Below are 17847 nucleotides of genomic sequence, written 5' to 3' on the forward strand. Positions count from 1 at the left end.
GGTCAGACAGGAAGCCTGTCAAGCAAGCAACTGGTAAGCTGGACTGAGGAGCTGGGCACTCTGAGAATAGCTCAGTCCTTGCCTGTATGATGAGTTGTTTAGTGTAAGGAACTAGGCCAAACATAAAAGCTTTACACGACCAGGTGGAGTGAAATGACACAGCAGGCACAGCACAGACCCCTAAGAGAAAGGGTTTCAGTGAACAGCTATAGCAAAGCTGCAGAAAGGTACATTGGCCCCATAAGTCACATACAGTGGTACCTCGGGTTAAGAACTTAATTCGTTCTGGAGGTCTGTTCTTAACATGAAACTGTTCTTAACCTGAAGCACTACTTTAGCTCATGGGTACTCCTGCTGCCGCTGCACCACCACTGCACGATTTCTGTTCTCATCCTGAAGCAAAGTTCTTAACCCGAGGTAATATTTCTGGGTTAGCGGAGTCTGTAACCTGAAGCATATTAACCTGAAGCATATGTAACCCGAGGTACCGCTGTATATTTAAGTTTGCACCATCCTACCTTTTGCCTGTTCCAAGAGCACATGATGCAGCCACTGTGCTGAAGCCATGTAGATTCAGGCTGCCCAGTGCCTGGATAGGACCCTACTCTGGAAGTCCTTGAATTGTATGATGGATGGAAGGTGTGATGCAAATGTAATAAATGAATAAATATTGTCCTCTTGTGTCACTAGATCCCTGTGATGCTGGTAGTTAGTACCAAGAATGCCTTCTGCCCATGTACAGTAGTGGCACTGAAATGTAGCAGAAAAATCCTACAACTACTTCCTCTAACAAAGTACAACAGAGGCACTGCCAGCATCCCTACTTTGGGACAACCATAGCTGGAGCCTTGAATTTTCTATCTAGAAGCTCCATGATTATTTAGCATCCAATTCTCGGGACCCCTGCAGTCCATACTGCATGCAAATTGTCCACCCTAATATGGGAGGCATCCCTACCCAGGTCTACTCATACTACAAATGAGTATATAAGCAGTCCTTCAAGATGATTCAGCAAACTCTTTTGGAAGAACCTCTATTTGCTTGTTTCTAAAAGTTATATTAATATTATGTAGTCATTTAGAAAGAATGGGTGGGTACAACAGTTAAATTAATACAGAACACATTAGCATTTCCCACTCGCCAGTCAATTTTCTTCATTAAAAAATCAATTTGTTCTTATTCTAGAATTAATATGCAAATCAATCACAGTGTTACTGTGAACTAGTGGAATGTCTTCCCAGTGTGGAAGTCTCAAGAAAGTTGATCACTAAAGCAAATTGCTTGAAGGCAAAACAGACAGACAAACAAACTCAAAACATCTATTCCAATGGTGGCATTTTAGAAATGCACACTTTTCTTATGAGAAACAATTCATGAGTGGAATGCCATGGCATGGTAAGCTGTTGATTTACTAGGATTTTACACACCACCCAAAAATCAACATCATTTTATACATTCCCTGAGAAGATACATTTTAGCTGCTTTACGTGAGCATCTACACAGTGTACAGGACTCAACTTAAATATATGCACACTTTCTACAGGATCCGTCCTCTATATAATGTGCACATTACTTGAGGCACCAGTTATATGTGTAAGTAAGTCTGATGTCAACTTAGCCTATCCCACGTCCTGCTTTCACAATGATGTCTCTGGGCTAGTGCCATCACTGATCCAGCCAAGATAGGACTATATCCTTATGATAACAATAGAACGTCAAAAGAAGCCAGAGAAAATTTATGTTATCAGTACTGTTTTACTGATGCCTTGGTTGTCCACTCAGTTCATCATTACACCCAGATTTATATTATCTGGAAGCTCAAGGCAGAAACATATGGAATTGGAATGAAAGAGGTGAGGAAACTTGTCATTGTTTTAGCATCCAGGATAAGATGTTTACAAATTTAATGACAGCCATCTTTGAACTATGGAAAGCACTGCCAAGGATAAACCTGAAAGTAAATGGTGTCACCTTCACAAGTAATAGATTATTGATATATGTGGTATATATTAATGCTATATTTTCTTTTGTTTTAACATTTGTGTTAAACATGTGTTTAACGTGTTTTTACATGTGTTTACATGTTCTTGTAAATGGAAATGCAGGATATTAATACTTTTATAAATAAAAATAAGAGAAGTCAACTGGAAAACTAAGGAGGAACTCTCTAAAGTGGCTTCAATATTTTCAACTAAAGAAGTAAAAAGAGCCAGTGTGGTGTAGTGGTTAAGAGCGGTAGACTTGTAATCTGGGGAACCGGGTTCGCGTCTCCGCTCCTCCACATGCAGCTGCTAGGTGACCTTGGGCTAGTCACACTTCTTTGAAGTCTCTCTGCCCCACTCACCTCACAGAGTGTTTGTTGTGGGGGAGGAAGGGAAAGGAGAATGTTAGCCGCTTTGAGACTCGCTAGGGTAGTGATAAAGCAGGATATCAAATCCAAACTCCTCCTCCTCCTCCTCTTCTTCTTCTTCTTCTTCTTCTTCTTCTTCTTCTTCTTCTATTATAGCTGTCCTCTTTCCCAATTCTGGTTTTCAATAGAGGCAAATTAAAGGGCTTATTGTCTCAAATATATGGCCTCCTTTTTCTCAAAAAGCAAGTGAAGGTAATATATTTAAGGTCAGGTGAGAGTGTTTATCTGTATCTGACCTGGAATGAGGGGGAGGGGATCTGTATCAGAAATAGCTTTCTCTCCTTCTATAAATATAAAAGGAAATCACTATAAAATACTATATAATTGAACATATGAATGCTAGATACAGCCTGAAATTGAACTAATATAGGAGCTTTTCCATGGCATGAATTAGGATGTTAAATATGTTTGGGTACTATTCTGAAATTTCATTTATATATGGATTTCTTGTAGTTTATTTGTACAAAATAAATAAATGTGGCTGCAATCCTACACCCAACCTAATGGCTGCCTGTGGTGCTAATGTAAAAACAGCAATGGTAGCCAAGCAGAGGGCAGTCAGATCCAATAAACAGCAACATATCTATACTTAGGTTCCTGGTTCTGTGGCAGAAATATAGCTTCAAAATCCTGATAAATGTTAAATTTAACTGTCATCAAATAATGTTTGGATTTCTATAAGATCTTCTCAGTCTTGTCAATAAAACCCAAAGAAAGCTTGTGTGGCAAGGCATTTAGAAGTTGCCTCTAGTCATAGACACAAACTGTGGAGGGAGGAACTGGCAGACACAATTTCTAATGTTCATGTGTCCATGCTTATAACACCTTTGTGTCATATTGTGCAGAGTTTTCCAGCTTAGCAGTAAGCCTGCTAGGTGCTGGCATTTGTTTTGTGTTCAGTTTTGTATATCAATCTGACCCTGTTCAGTTCACTTTTCTTTAAAAGCTCAGGCCTATTTATACTGGGACAGAGTTTCGGCTGGTCTGAAATGAAACAGCTACACTCCATACCCTTAATTCCAAGCTGCAATTATGTACTCATGAATCAGAGACTTTTACTACACAGCACAAAAGCAATACAAGGGCTCAATTCAATATGCAGGCTCCAACTTTCGCTTTAGGGTGGGTTTCTCTTTGTACACAGCCCTCTCCTTTGCAAAATAAAAAATAAAAACCTGGAGCACTCACACTGAAGGGAATGCATTCATTTGACTTCAGTTCCCCCATCCCTTCCCACTGTTTTTCTATATTCCTGCAGAAAAGAAGTAAATAATTTTTCACACTGCGGGGATATTCCCTTTCACATACTGTACTCTAGATCAAAAAACCTACTTCAAATTATATGGAGAACAACAACCATTTTGCCTATTTGCTTGATTACAAGGAAACATTTGGCTTTATCAAAGCCCATTTTGCTATATGTGTGACACAATCATTTTCTTCCCTTGAAGGTATGAAACCTACCACACATTTCGAGATGAGGAGAGCTTTTTTTAAAAAAAAAATGTAACACAATATGCAAATTATTATCCTATTAATCCTCAAACACAACAAAATCCCATAGATAGGATTAGGAGCACCACAATATTTCAAATGAGCCAGTCAGACTTAAATGGGAATAAGCCCCATTCAACTCAGTGGTTGTTAGTAGACTCAAATGAGCTCAAATCCTCATTCATTTACTTAAATGCAAGTCCCAATTATTTCAATGGAAATTAATTCCTTCAAAGTATTTTAGGATCATAGCCTAAGTTTTATGTAGTCAAGTAAATTTTTTTTCTAGTACATGCCACTAAATGCACTAGAAAGAATTAATCATTGAGATTATTTTATTTACCTTTATGCCTCCTCTATAGCTGAAGAGGAAACCAGTGCCTTCTAGATATCTTGAACTCCCATCAGCCCAGACAGCCCAGCTTGCCTGATGAGAGTTGAAATCTAAAACACCTGGAAGGCTCGTTAATGAAAAAGCTGTTATACATTGTGTTATAGCCTGTTGGGATGCACCAGCTAGCTAAAGGTTGAACTCTTTTCAAGAAGTTTATAAAGCAACTCCCTTAGATAGCCTTGTCAATCTAACAGAAATATAGGCTCAGCCCTACAAAGGAGCCTAGAACCCCCAAAAAGCCAAACACAAAGACAAGTAAGGGTCTCAGCTGTGCACTATTTTTAATGTGTGTTTGTATTTCAGGATTTTTTGCCCTAATACCTTTTTTTTAAAAAAAAAAAAACCTACCATGGATCAAGTTTGTTGTCTGTATCTTCTATGAGACAAAATTGTGCAGTCAGTGCTATCGTCAGTTTCAAAAATATGTATCTTAAAAAGGGGTGGGGAGGGCCTTTGGCCAACAGCAAAAAGCAACAGAAAGAAAACCCTGCTAGAGAGACCAAAGGTCCATCTAGCTCAGTGTTAAGAGCTGAGGGGGCAGAGTAGGCTATATGCCTGAGCCCCTCTTCTAATTCCTGGATCCAGCACAGATTCAATTGTTGAAATAGCCAAGCCAGCCTGGTAATGACCCACTAAAGATGGGTTGTTAAGGGAAGAGACTGCCTGGAGGCAGGCAGGCAGGTGACCAGAGGAGGAATGACCGCTGGGAGGAGCACACAGAGAAGAAACACCATGACACACCTGCATCAACACAAGCAGACGCCTTCCCCTTCCCCACCTGCAATAAAGGACGTCTCTCCCGTATCAGCATGCGCTGTAACTCTCCAACTTTACCTGTCCCATCAAAGGTGCATTCTTCCATTGTCTCCTGAGACAGATGGATGCCAACAACAAAGAGAACAAAGGAAGTGGCTCTGTGCCAGAGGGCAAATGTGTGGAGCCCTTCCTTCAGCTCTTAGACAGTTAGAAGGAGAAAATCCAGAGTTTAGAGGGCTGCTTACAGCATATCTAAAAACATAATAAAAACATCAAGCATTAAAAACCTCACAATACAGGGCTGCCTTCAGATGTCTTCTAAAAGTTGTGTAATTCTTTATCTCCTTAACATCTGAAGGGAGGGTGTTCCACAAGAAGGGCACCACTACTGAGAAGGCCTGGTTAAGCACCTGGAACTCCTGGAAACTGTGGGGTGTATTATTACTAGAGCAGTCAAGTACAACATTTTCCTGTTGCCTAGAATGGATACACAGGGGAATGTGGCTCCAGACAGGGAGGACTTCCTTTCATACTTGCTCTGGAGCTTCCTCCCTCTGTGTGTGACCAGGTAGATGGGTGTGACTCTAGCTAACATTATGATTTACAAACATCTGTTTAAACATATGCAGTGTGGCTACATTCTCTGCAATGTGTGAAGCTAAGCTCAATCTTGCTGCTTTTCCTCAAATAAACAGGGTGAAATCCAACGTAGAGCTAAGGCAAACATTCCATCAGCACAAGGATTTCTCCATACTCTACGGAACACTTTCCCTCTCTCATCCTCTTGTGTGCCCCCTAAATCTGTTTCAGGAGTCTCCCCATCCCCTGGAGTAAATCTGGGAGGGTGTGAGGGGAGAGGGTGAAAGTCATTTTTTAAGCAGAAGTTATTTTGTTGAATACTGTGCATAGCAAGTGAATTTTTTCCAAGCACACATCTGACAAGGCTTTTAGGCTGCTATATTGTCTTCAAGTGTGATACACAGGCATTATTCCCAGTTGTGCCATGTTCCTAACCTCTCTTTTCTCCCAGATTTTACTACCACTGCTTAGCTACCCTTGGTAGTTGGGTACACAAGGAAAAAAACCAGCTGCCATTGTCTCATGAACATTGTAAGGAGAATAAAATAGAGAACCATGATACAATGATGCCAGGAAGAACAACTTGGATCTCATTCACAGTTGTTTGTCTGAATGGAAATATCTCATGCACAATCATTCATAGCCTTACCTAAATAATTAGGTGATGAGCCTTACCTAAATAATTAACAGCTGACCATACAGCCCTTTCCAAACTCATGTTAAAGTGCATGCAAGTGATCTGCTCTCATATTTATTTGAGAGACAGGGTCAGAGGCTGCTTAATTGCCAAGGTGGCTTCTAAGCAGGTTACATGTATAAAAGATCATTAGGAAAAACTCAGGAAGCTTTGCAACTGAGCACCTTCATGCAAAGACATTCAGTTTCAACATCTATCCTGCTTGAGTCCTAGAGGTAGAACTTCAGACTTCCCAGAGGTGCCTATTCAAACAAACCATAAGCCTTAAATATATTAGGGAGATGGGGAAAGTAACTGAGGAATACAAGAAATTAGAAGCAGTAAATATTTGAGAGAAAACACTGTTTTGCTCATAGATGTCCCATGAGTAATGGAAGTGAATACATTTGACAAATAAATTATTTGTTCTGAATTGTTCGCCCCATTCTGGTTGGCATATATGACAGCAAAGACCATTTGAAATTTAGCATTAAATGAGCCAACCTCCTCAGTAATCATGATGATGGCAAAACTCGTGACTCCCAGTTGAGCAACTGTCTTGATGGAACTGTTGGGGATAAAATCAGAAGCTGAAAAGGCAATGTGACAACAAATAAAGCTTTTTAGATGTTTGGGTGGGAATGTTCTCATCATAAAGGTACAGAAGACATGGAGGGGGAAAGAGTGGGGAGAACATAAGAAAGGCAAGAATCAGCCAAAGGGTCAGAGATATTAAACTGTGAAGAGGTTGCGCAAGGGCAGCACACAGATGCAAGTAGGTAAGAAGTGAAACAGCATTAAACAATTCAGTGTTATTAGCACACAGTACTGAAAATGAGGAGCCTCCCTAAACATGAATAAAAATTAGGGATGTGCTGAAGTTTCAGATGTTTCCATAATCATATGAAAATTTGTATATACAGTGGTACCTCAGGTTACATACGCTTCAGGTTACATACGCTTCAGGTTACAGACTCCGCTAACCCAGAAATAGTGCTTCAGGTTAAGAACTTTGCTTCAGGATGAGAACAGAAATCGGGCTCCGGCGGCGCGGCAGCAGCAGGAGGCCCCATTAGCTAAAGTGGTGCTTCAGGTTAAGAACAGTTTCAGGTTAAATACGGACCTCCGGAATGAATTAAGTACTTAACCTGAGGTACCACTGTATAGTGAACTTATATTGAATAAAATCACACTCATCAATATAGTCAACTTCCACACAGTAAAGGGACTTCACCTAAAACAGAAAGTCATCTAATGATGAGGTAAGTCTGAGTACACAATTCAAAAATTTAATGGACAAAATTCCATTAGGGGTGTCAAAAGTGAAGAGGTATTTTGGGAAATGGGTTGACAAATTCAAACACAGAGTAGTTTTGGTTTATCCCAAACAAAGATGTTGGCATCAGTAATATCATGAAAAGCAAAGCTTCAAGAATCATAATAGCTGAACAGTTTGAGAGATTTTAGAACCCAAGCTTGCTGAAAATATTTTATTTCTTTTAAATGTTTAATGCTTAAAAATATTAAGACACACTAGCCATAATAACTGGACAGAATAGTATGAAGTCGTAATATTTAGAGATGACAGTCCACGATTCACTAGCCTTTGTTCAAAAATCTTCATGCATGTTCTTTTCCCAAATGTATTGAGGCATTATAACTCGGCAACTTTTAAGAAGTGGCTTAGAAATGATAAACACAATGTATTTAAAATAAAATGGAATTTTAAGCAAGGCGCTTCTTTTCTTGCAGAAAATCATACACAACCAAGACAGCTTTACATTATCACATCATTTCAGATCACTTTCCCATCTTCTTTGGTAGTTGTTGGATTGCAAGCAGAGATTTGTATTGCAACAGTTATGTAGAGCAGGCTTCCTCAACCTCGGCCCTCCAGATGTTTTGGGACTACAATTCCCATCATCCTTGACCACTGGTCCTGCTAGCTAGGGATCATGGGAGTTGTAGGCCAAAAACATCTGGAGGACCGAGGTTGAGGAAGCCTGATGTAGAGCAGGGGGGGGGTTAACTGATTCTAATTCTACTGTAATCGAATTAGGCTTCAGGTTTTACTTTTTAATAGAGCAGACAAGTTTTTCCACATGGTAAGAGCCTTGCATAGCTGCTTTGCACCTGCATGTCTCAAGAGGATAGTATGCCCATGGTCACCACTGTAAGCGGGCAATGTGACAGACACCTATAAATGTATGTGCATAATCAGTGAGTCCTATGTACATACAACAGGGTGTATGTCTGAGTAATCATGCACAAGTTTGCATCACAGTTCACAAATACATAGGATGGCCGTACATATGTCATTGCCGTTTATATGCACATTTAACTGGTGTGATGTAAATGGCGGCATCCTTACACAAGTTCAGACAAACATGTTCCCCCCCCCCTGTCTTGATGTGGCTGGGAATGTGCCTTTACGTACAGTAGTTGCCTTCTCCCACCACCCCCCAAAAAAACCCACCATCACTATTAGGGCTCCAGTGACAACTGAGAGATGATTATTGAACAAGTTTCATAAAAGATTCGTAAATATTTAATGATTCCTTTCTTCACCCAAATATGTTACATTCCAAACAAACCTGCTTCCCCATCCCTTGTTTTTCATACACTGAGATCTTACTATATTTAGTTAAATGCCAATATCTAAAAGATTATTGGGATACAGCATTTTTTTAATTCTTCATCTCCTGCAGAAATGCCCTTGATTTTTGGATTACTTCCATTTGAAATCACCAAAGGCTCTATGCGGTGTGTAAATAAGTGGGGTGACAGCAAACATCCTTGTCTTATAACCTGTAATAGTAAAAAATTCCCCTATCACAAACATATGAGAGATAAATATGACAGCTACAAAGAAAGCAGACAAAGACCCAGGAATTGTCAAGAGAGTGCAGGGAACAATATCAAGAGTAAATGGAGATCAGAAGTAGTGTTATAAAGAAGCTTAAAGCAAAAAGGATTTGGAAGGTGATGCAATAGGTCACAGAAGAGCCATGTAAAGAACATAGTTTGGAAAGGAGAAAGCTGAGCCTGTGGGTAATTCAACGTTGATATATCTCTCGTAGGGTAGTTTACTTTAGGCCATCCGGTAACAGTGAAATCCTATGAATGTCTACTCAGAAGTAAGCCCATTTAATTCAGTAGGACTTATCCCCAAGTAAGTGTTTACAGGACTGCAATCTAAAGTATCTGACATTGAAGCAGGGCCGGCTCACCCATGAGGCAAGTTGAGGTGACCACCTCAGGCCTCAGGATCCACAAAGGCAGCAGATTGGGCCTCTAAATAATGCATCACCCACTGCTGCTAGTGGGGTAGCAGCAACAGCTGTGTAGCACTCCTTAGAGGTCAGATCTGCTGCCTCCTCAGCAGCCTCTCCTCTCCCCATGCTGCCTCTACAGTGGCCACTTGGCAAATAGGAAAAACTGCTGGTCTCCTCCCACACTTGTTCCTGATGTAAGTCTTTATTGCCCTCCCTCCTTGTTGCTGATATAGATCTCCACTCACACTTTCTTCCCTAGAAAGGGCACCATTTTGTGGTTTGACTTAGGTGCCAACATGTCTTGGGCCAGCCCTGCATTCAAGCAGTATAATTTGTTTTAAACGTTGTATTTTAAATTTGCTGTAACCAGCCCTTATGGTGAAGGGTGGGTTGGAAATACTACTAATACTGTTATTAATACTACGACTTCTCATCTTCATCATCTAGGAAAGTATTTTCTTGGGAACATCACTTATAACCTCTGTAACTCCTTTTCCTACTAATATAAACTTGAATCACACCTCCTGAATCTGGAAGATGGGGTGGGGGAACCTTACTTTTTACATTCATATTTCTCACGCTGTCTCCAGCACAACCGTTTTTTCCTTTTAAATTGGTTGTCTTAAAGAAGAACAAAACAATGTCAAGAGGGGAAATAAACTCAAAGAGGCAGTTAATAACAGCTGTACTTTATATTGGTCAATGGGACATCAAACAGTCAAATGGGGAAAGGTTGCAGTAATGTGAGGGAGCTGTCTACAAGCAGGTGTGTCTAACCTGTGGCCTCCCAGAGGTTGTTGGATTCCAACTCTCCAGCCAGCATGGCAAACACACCTTCGTGCTCTCCCATTTGAAGATGTTCAAAATGACTAGAAAGGGGACCAGCTCTTATGAAGCTGTCAGTTAAGTACCCCTGACAGTACCCCTGACAGTACCCCTGACAGTTAAGTCCCATCACGAACGACTCTGAGGTTATGGCGCTCATCTTGCTTTACTGGCCGAGGGAGCCAACATTTGTCCACAGACAGTTTTTCCAGGTCATGTGGCCAGCATTACTAAGCCGCTTCTGGTGAAACCAGAGCAGCACACGGAAACACCGTTTACCTTCCCGCTGGAGGTATGCAGATGGTGACAGCAGTCACGAAATTAAAAGACACCTGCTTCTTGGCAGAAAAGCAATGACAAACCTAGACAGCATCTTAAAAAGCAGAGACATCACCTTGCCAACAAAGGTCCGTATAGTTAAAGCTATGGTTTTCCCAGTGGTGATGTATGGAAGTGAGAGCTGGACCATAAAGAAGGCTGATTGCCAAAGAATTGATGCTTTTGAATTATGGTCTGGAGGAGACTCTTGAGAGTCCCATGGACTACAAGATCAAACCTATCCATTCTTAAGGAAATCAGCCCTGAGTGCTCAATGGAAGGACAGATCGTGAAGCTGAGGCTCCAATACTTTGGCCACCTCATGAGAAGAGAAGACTCCCTGGAAAAGACCCTGATGTTGGGAAAGATGGTGGGCACAAGGAGAAGGGGACGACAGAGGACGAGGTGGTTGGACAGTGTTCTTGAAGCTACCAGCATGAGTTTGAGCAAACTGCGGGAGGCAGTGGAAGACAGGTGGGCCTGGCGTGCTCTGGTCCATGGGGTCACGAAGAGTCGGACACGACTAAACAACTAAACAACAACAAATATCTACTTATATACCTATTTATCTACTTGTACTTTGACGCGCATTTGAACTGCTAGGTTGGCAGGAGCTGGGACCGAACAACAGGAGCTCACCCTGTCGCAGGGATTTGAACCGCCAACCTTCTGAACCCTAGGCTCAGTGGTTTAGACCACAGTGCCACCCGCATCCCATTATGGCCCCATACCAGGTTATTTGATAAGGAGCACAGTTTGAATGATGCCTTAGTATTGCAAGCAATGTAGTACATATCTTCATCAACTTATTACCTATGGTGGATTTTCCTGGGAAACTCTGTTTTGAGAGCCAAGGATTTATCAAGAAAGTATACCTCAGGCAACATAACAGTAAATCTACTCATTTCTTTTTCAGGCTTACTTGCACCATTGGGAACCATGTTTAAGACTTGTAACCTCACACACACACACAAACACAAACAGTGTTTCATTACAGATAGCTCATTAGCTATAACCTTTATGCCTTACTCTTTGCACTCTCCCCAAAGGCAGCATCCCAATTCCTTGAGATATTTAAAACAGGAATAGGAAATAAATTATATAATTACTTGGTCTATTATACAATTAGCTCACCATAGAGATGGAAATAAACCTGTCTTCAAAAACGTTTGAGATGCGAAGGCATATCAAATGCTTCTTTTTCAGTGCCTGTTTTCCAGAGACTTGTGTTCTCTCCATGTCCTTTTCCATTTAATTTCTTGGTCCACCTCTAGACCCTCCTTTAGCTCTTTAGAAACCAAAAATCCCTCTCCTCCTTTATGTCTCCCCACAATTTTTTTCTCTTTGTTTAAAGAGCTAGAGGTAGCACAAACACTGGCCTCCCCCCCACCCAAGTTTGAGATGAGATCTCTAGTACTAATATTCAAATGTGCAGCTTCTGGCCCTCCCCCAGACAAATCTGCCATTGCTAGCCAAGCCCAATTCTATTACATCTGGTACCTCAAGCCCCATAGAACATAAACTACATGAAGGGACAACTGTTGCCAGTCACAAGCCAGTTTGGAGAAAGGGGCTAAAATTAACAGCAAGGTTCCAAACCGCAGGCTTGGGCAGAATCAGCATTAAATTCCAAAAATAAAATGAAAATGAAACAGTGCATTTTAAGTGTTCGTTGTAGCTACACTTTATACCTTGTAAGAACCAGTGCAATATCATCACCACTACAGCCCAATCACCTTTAAGACCTTAAGCAAGCACATAAAACACCAGCTAAATTGTTTATAACAATGGTAATTCAACCTGTAGAATGAGTGAACTGGCCATATATATGGAGTGTTCACACACTGCATTCAATACTGTCTTGTATTTCCCTCCCTCACTGCATAGAAATTCTGGGGGGTTGCTTCCATTGATTTAGAGAGGATAATTCTGAACATTAACAAGGGTGGGTGAGTTACCACCAAAGACCAGCAAACAGACGGCTTCAATAGGTGCTAGGAAACAGTTAATTGAAATGAGCCCAACACATTTGGGTTCTATACCCCCCGCCCTTCTTCAGAAGCAATTCTTCCTTGCTTGTTTCTTCACGGAAAGACCTCCTGCGTCTAAGCAACGAAGGATACGCTCCACTTTGTGAGAATTAGGCAAGGAGACTTGCCTCTGGAGAAGGCAACCAACGCACATTGGGAAGATTTGTTTTAGCCGGGAATGGCAGTGTTGGGCTCCTGGAGGAAATCGATTGTCCAAACATTTTCTTGGAGTGACTCCTGCATTGTTATAAAGCAGCTATATCACAATGGTTAATATGAAACAAACAAATTAGAAAATATGGAATTCCTTGATTTCAATAAAAGAGATACCAGCCTTACTTGAGACACAATTTGATTATTAGCTTTCCTGCAACTAACTACTTTCACTACTAGCGTTTGGGGAGGTTAAAATGAAAAATTAGATCAGCTTTATGCAGAAACAGGGATCTGAACCTGCCTTATCCTCATCCACTCGAACTTACACGGCAACCCTTAGGCATGCAGGCAGCCTAATAGACATGTTAAAACTGGCTTCTGTCTCATCTCCTGCCTTTTATTCTTTCTCCAGACAAAGCCACCGGGGTTTACGTCCGTCCTATAAGAACGCGGCAAGATTGAAAGGTTGGAGTTCTGCGCGTCCACTAGGGCGAACATATCTCCTCCAGGCGCTGGGGAGTCCCCACTGCCCCCCGGTCCTGCAGGAGGGCAATTGACATGTGATTTACAGAAGATCCGAGCTCTTAGTTTCAGCAGAAGCACAATATGGAATACTGTTTGGAGTTTCTAAAAAGGGCACGTGAGGCTAGGGAGGAAGGGAGGTGATACTAAACGAGATGCTAGGAAAAATTAACGAACATGAAAGGAACTGGAACATTTGCAGTGGCTACATAAAAGAGCGGCGTCGCAATGAAATCGCGAGGGATGCGCGTGGGCCCTTTCTATGCGTGCATCTAAGAAACGCCCGGACCTCTAAAAACTGGACCATGGAAAAGGTCCCAAAGGTGTTTTCCATTCCGTATTAAAAGCGAACACGGGTAATAAAGTTGATCCAGGCAAGCGCAAAGCAACACGGAAATGGAGGCTTAATGGAACGGCCCCCGTGTTAAACTGCGGGCCTGTTTGATCCCACTGAAAAGCTCGGAGAGGAAGGCAAGGGCTCCGAAGACTAAAACCGCAGCAAAGCAGCGAGGAAAGATCCCGGCATAAAAGTGTCTAGAATGGAGTGACAATTGTCTGAGATTTCTCGGATTGGAACGAGCGAGAAAAGAAAATGTATTGAGTGGAATAAGGATGCTTAAATTGGATAGATCATGGATTTGGTAATGGGCGTAGCCAGGATGGGGGGCAGAACCTCAGTTTGCTATGTATTTTTATTGGGGGTTTTTATTTGGGGGGGCAGCGCCCCTCCTTGCCTCCCCCGTGGCTACGCCCATGGTTCTGGTGCGTAAAGTGGTATGGCAAGGGGCTGGGCTGCACTGAGAATGGCAAGCAGGCATACTCCTGTATTGTTTAGAGTGGACAGATGTGTTTGGAATTAAGGAGGAAAAGCAGTCCGGTACCATTCCGGAGTCATAACACCCCTCCCTCTGCACGTGGACTTTATTGATCCCTCTTACAACTGCAAAGCCATTGGCACCCCGGCTACATCCCTCTCCTTTCCTTCGCTCCACTGCCACCCTCCATGCCCCTGGTGTAAACGAGGGGCCTGGAAACACCTATAGCTCAGGCATCCGGTCCACTCGGTACTCCAGGGGAGCCCGTTCTCTTCCTCGTCTCCGACAGCAGTCCGTACATCGTCAAGTAGGAAGGGCGCTCCGAGGTACCCCAAGGCCTGACATTCCCAACGGCATCGCCACCCCTTCCGACTTGGTCCAAGGAGCCAACGGGCAAATACTTTCCCAGGCGGAAAGTGAACCCCCACCGAAGACGGGGGTGTCAAGCTGAGAGCTGCTGCGCACTTGACCTGGATCTATCATGCTGCAATCCTATGGAAGCAAGCAGTCCTCAGTCGGTTACGACTTCCGACGGTTTGCAGAGCTTTTTGATCAGAGCTCAGCACCACCCAACTTTCCCTGGAAGCCCCCCAGGTTTCGACCCAACCTATTCCAGAGGCAAGCCGTGGAGAGGTCTAGCCTAACTCAAAGTTCAGGCCTCGCTTCTTATCACCATCCAACAAGAGAGGCCTGTCTAAAACCGCATTGAAATCACGAAGGCTCCCCCCACTAGCCCAGAATCCGTTTGCTGTGAAGCGCATTGCGATAGAAGTGAGAGATCGGTCGCTAGATGGATAGGGGGGTGCATAGTTGGGCTTGCAACTTGCAAGGTAATCTATGCCATTGCGTATCACTGACATGCTTGGGCCCAGCCGAGGCTTGGCTTTCCACGCCGCTGCTTTTCCGCGGCCCGCCCGGACACATCCTGGCCCCGCGGGAGAGCGAGGCGCACGGATGTTCGCCTCGTTTGTCAGCCTTTTCGCGGTGAAGCAGGGGCGCCCTGCCACGTACAACGGGAGAGGAGGGTGGGAGAGAAGAAGGGATCCCGTTTCCTGCCTCCTGTGAGCATATTAGGGGGGAGCTGAAGTGGGAAGCCCCATTCCATGAGGTGAATCCCGGCAGATTGGAAGGAAGAGGAAAGTGGAGCTGGGGGGGTGAAGGAAACCTGCCGGCGGGCGCCCTGCTGCCTTTCTCAGCGCTGCCTGTCACTCCCCAAAACTTGTTATCCTTACAAGGCATCCGTTTGTTTGGCTGATCTCAGCAAGGTTTTCTCCTCCAAGTAGAACTCTAATTGCTATAATTCGACTGTATCATTTTGGATCATTGCACTATTGTTGTTTTCTCTCTCTCCCTCGCTTCCCCCGAGCCCGGAAACAAGGGCGCTCCGGTGTGAAATTAGCAGGTTGCAGGAGGGAACAGGGAAAGGGAGACCATCAATAAAGGGAAGTTTGTTTTTATTTAAAAGGCTAAGGAGAGAAGGGGGAGAGACAAAAAAAGAGCCAAGGAAACGCAAAGGCGCGCGGAGGCGAGATCGGTGGTGCAGACAGCAGGCAAGAATCCCCCTCGGCCTCTGTGCCGCCGGGACCAGGGCCAGTGGTAGCTGGACCCCGCTTGTTCCGATGGGGCATCGAAGATGGCAAGGCGTGGGATGGGGAGAGGAGGCATGGGGAACGGAGGATCTGGGCGGCAAAAAGCTTGCTCGCCCTTCTGGCGGGAACCAAGCCCGGGAAGGATTTGGAGGGAAACCCCACTAGGGGTCATGGGGCTTAGCTACCCTTCCCCAAGAAGAAATGGGTCCGAGGTGAGGGAGCAAGAGTCCCATAGACAGATTTGGGGTGGAGGGGCGCTTTAAAAAGTCCATGCCAGATCAAGTGCCACACCCAGTCCTACTTACGCAGAAAAGCCATCCATTTATTAGTGGCATGCAAACGGTTGCTTCGACTCTACGGAGAGCAAACCCGGTGCAAACGACGTCAGTTTTGTACCAACACACACACACACACGGTCGTTTGGCTGATTTGAGTTGAGAACCTTGTTGGTCTTGAGAAAAGAAGAGCGCACGACTTTCCAGCTATGCTTTCTCGCCCTCTTACTACAACCGTGGTTCCTTAAAAAACGGTCAAACAGAGAGAGGTATATTTTGCTTGGGTTTTTGTTTTAGGCTCCCTTCGAAAAGGGAGTGGAAGCGCTGCTTAAGGTTACCCAGACCTGCAGCTCAACTGCAATTTATTTGTTTAAATCGACCTCGGAGGAGCTCAAAGGCTGAAGGCATTGTGGAGAGCCCCTGGCAGGGACTTTCGGGTCCCTCCGTCCAAGTAGCTTTCGCATCTGAATAAAAGGGGCGAGTGAAAGCGAGTCTCCCCAGGTTGCGAGGTCACGATTTCTCCCCAGTCTGCCTAAGACTCAAGGGGAGAAGCGGGTGGCTGTGAGCCAAGAAGACGTGTTGTGCCCACCGTCGCCCAGCAAAACGAGACCTGGAAGTCGCCCCGTGGGACAGAGCATCTCCGGGCAAAGCGGGGCTTGAGGGAAGGCCGGGACTTTCCCTCTCCCTCTCCGACACAGCACTACACCAGTCGGGCGGGTTTGTACCAAGGAAAAGGGGAACCCAACACAGAGGAGGAGGGAAAGAAGGAGGGTGTCGCATCGGAGCTAAAGTGGCGACGCCAACCAGCATAAGTGCTCCTCTGCCTGGTTTGTTTGGGGCATCTCTCAGGGGTGGTGGAGGCGCAGGCGGAGAGAGGCACAACCTGCTGCGGGAATTGCTCGGTCGGGGCTTTCCCTGCCCTTCCAATAGGTGGCCAGGCACCTCGGTTGGTTTCTTGGGTTGGCCACAACAATAAAATTCCCTCTCTAAGTCGCGATCGGATGGATGGATTTGGCTCTTCCAGTCCCATCCTCTGACTTAGCCCTCCTCTCTGCGCCCCCATTTGTCCTCTTTCTCTAGACTTGAGAAAGGCAGGTGGGATTAACTCCGATTGTGGCTGTTGCTCTTGTGGTTGGTATTATCATCTTGTGGTTGGTATTATCATCATCCGCATCAGCATTGTTACTGCTGCTACTTAAAAAACAAAAACACTATTCCTGCTAATAAAGACCTGCTCTCCCAGTAAAGTCAACCTTATTTTATTCATTGATTGCTTCTTGGTCGGGTGCGTTTGGGTGGGAAGACCAGGATGGCGAGGAGCTAAGACGAAGGGCGGTCTCGTGTTTCTTTAACTGCTCCCCATCCTCATGGTCTTCTTAAAACTCTGCCTTTCCCAGGGCGAGAGAAGAGGGGGCCGTCTCAAGCAGAGTGAAAGCCTGTTTGGTTTCTCCTTTCTACAGCAAGTGTCGCGCTGTGAGGAGGAGAAGTGGGACGGGGGCAAAAGCAACGGGGGCGAGGCGAGGCGAGCTGCGAGAGCCGGGCCCCGTTGTGGGACGACCCTCCTGTGCGGAGGTTCCCCCCCCCTCCGGGTGCAGGCGCCCCGCTCCGCTTCCCAGCCCCTTTTTCCCTCCGTCTCCAGTGGCGGATGAAACGCTTCTGCCAAGGCAGCTCCGGAACGTCGATGGCACATTAGCATTTGAAAGAGTTATCCAGATGTTTATTACAGTTTGAGA

At 44.3% G+C, this 17847-nt stretch overlaps 1 long non-coding RNA gene across 2 annotated transcripts in view; it reads right to left on the minus strand.

The window, feature by feature from the left end:
• Window positions 1-17847, minus strand: part of LOC309340257 — a 557080-nt gene that overhangs the window by 529073 nt on the left and 10160 nt on the right. The gene's annotated exons all lie outside the window — the stretch shown is intronic.

This window comes from Podarcis erhardii, assembly GCF_964252035.2.
Source record: "Podarcis erhardii genome assembly, chromosome: 4".
Lineage (NCBI taxonomy): Eukaryota > Metazoa > Chordata > Lepidosauria > Squamata > Lacertidae > Podarcis > Podarcis erhardii.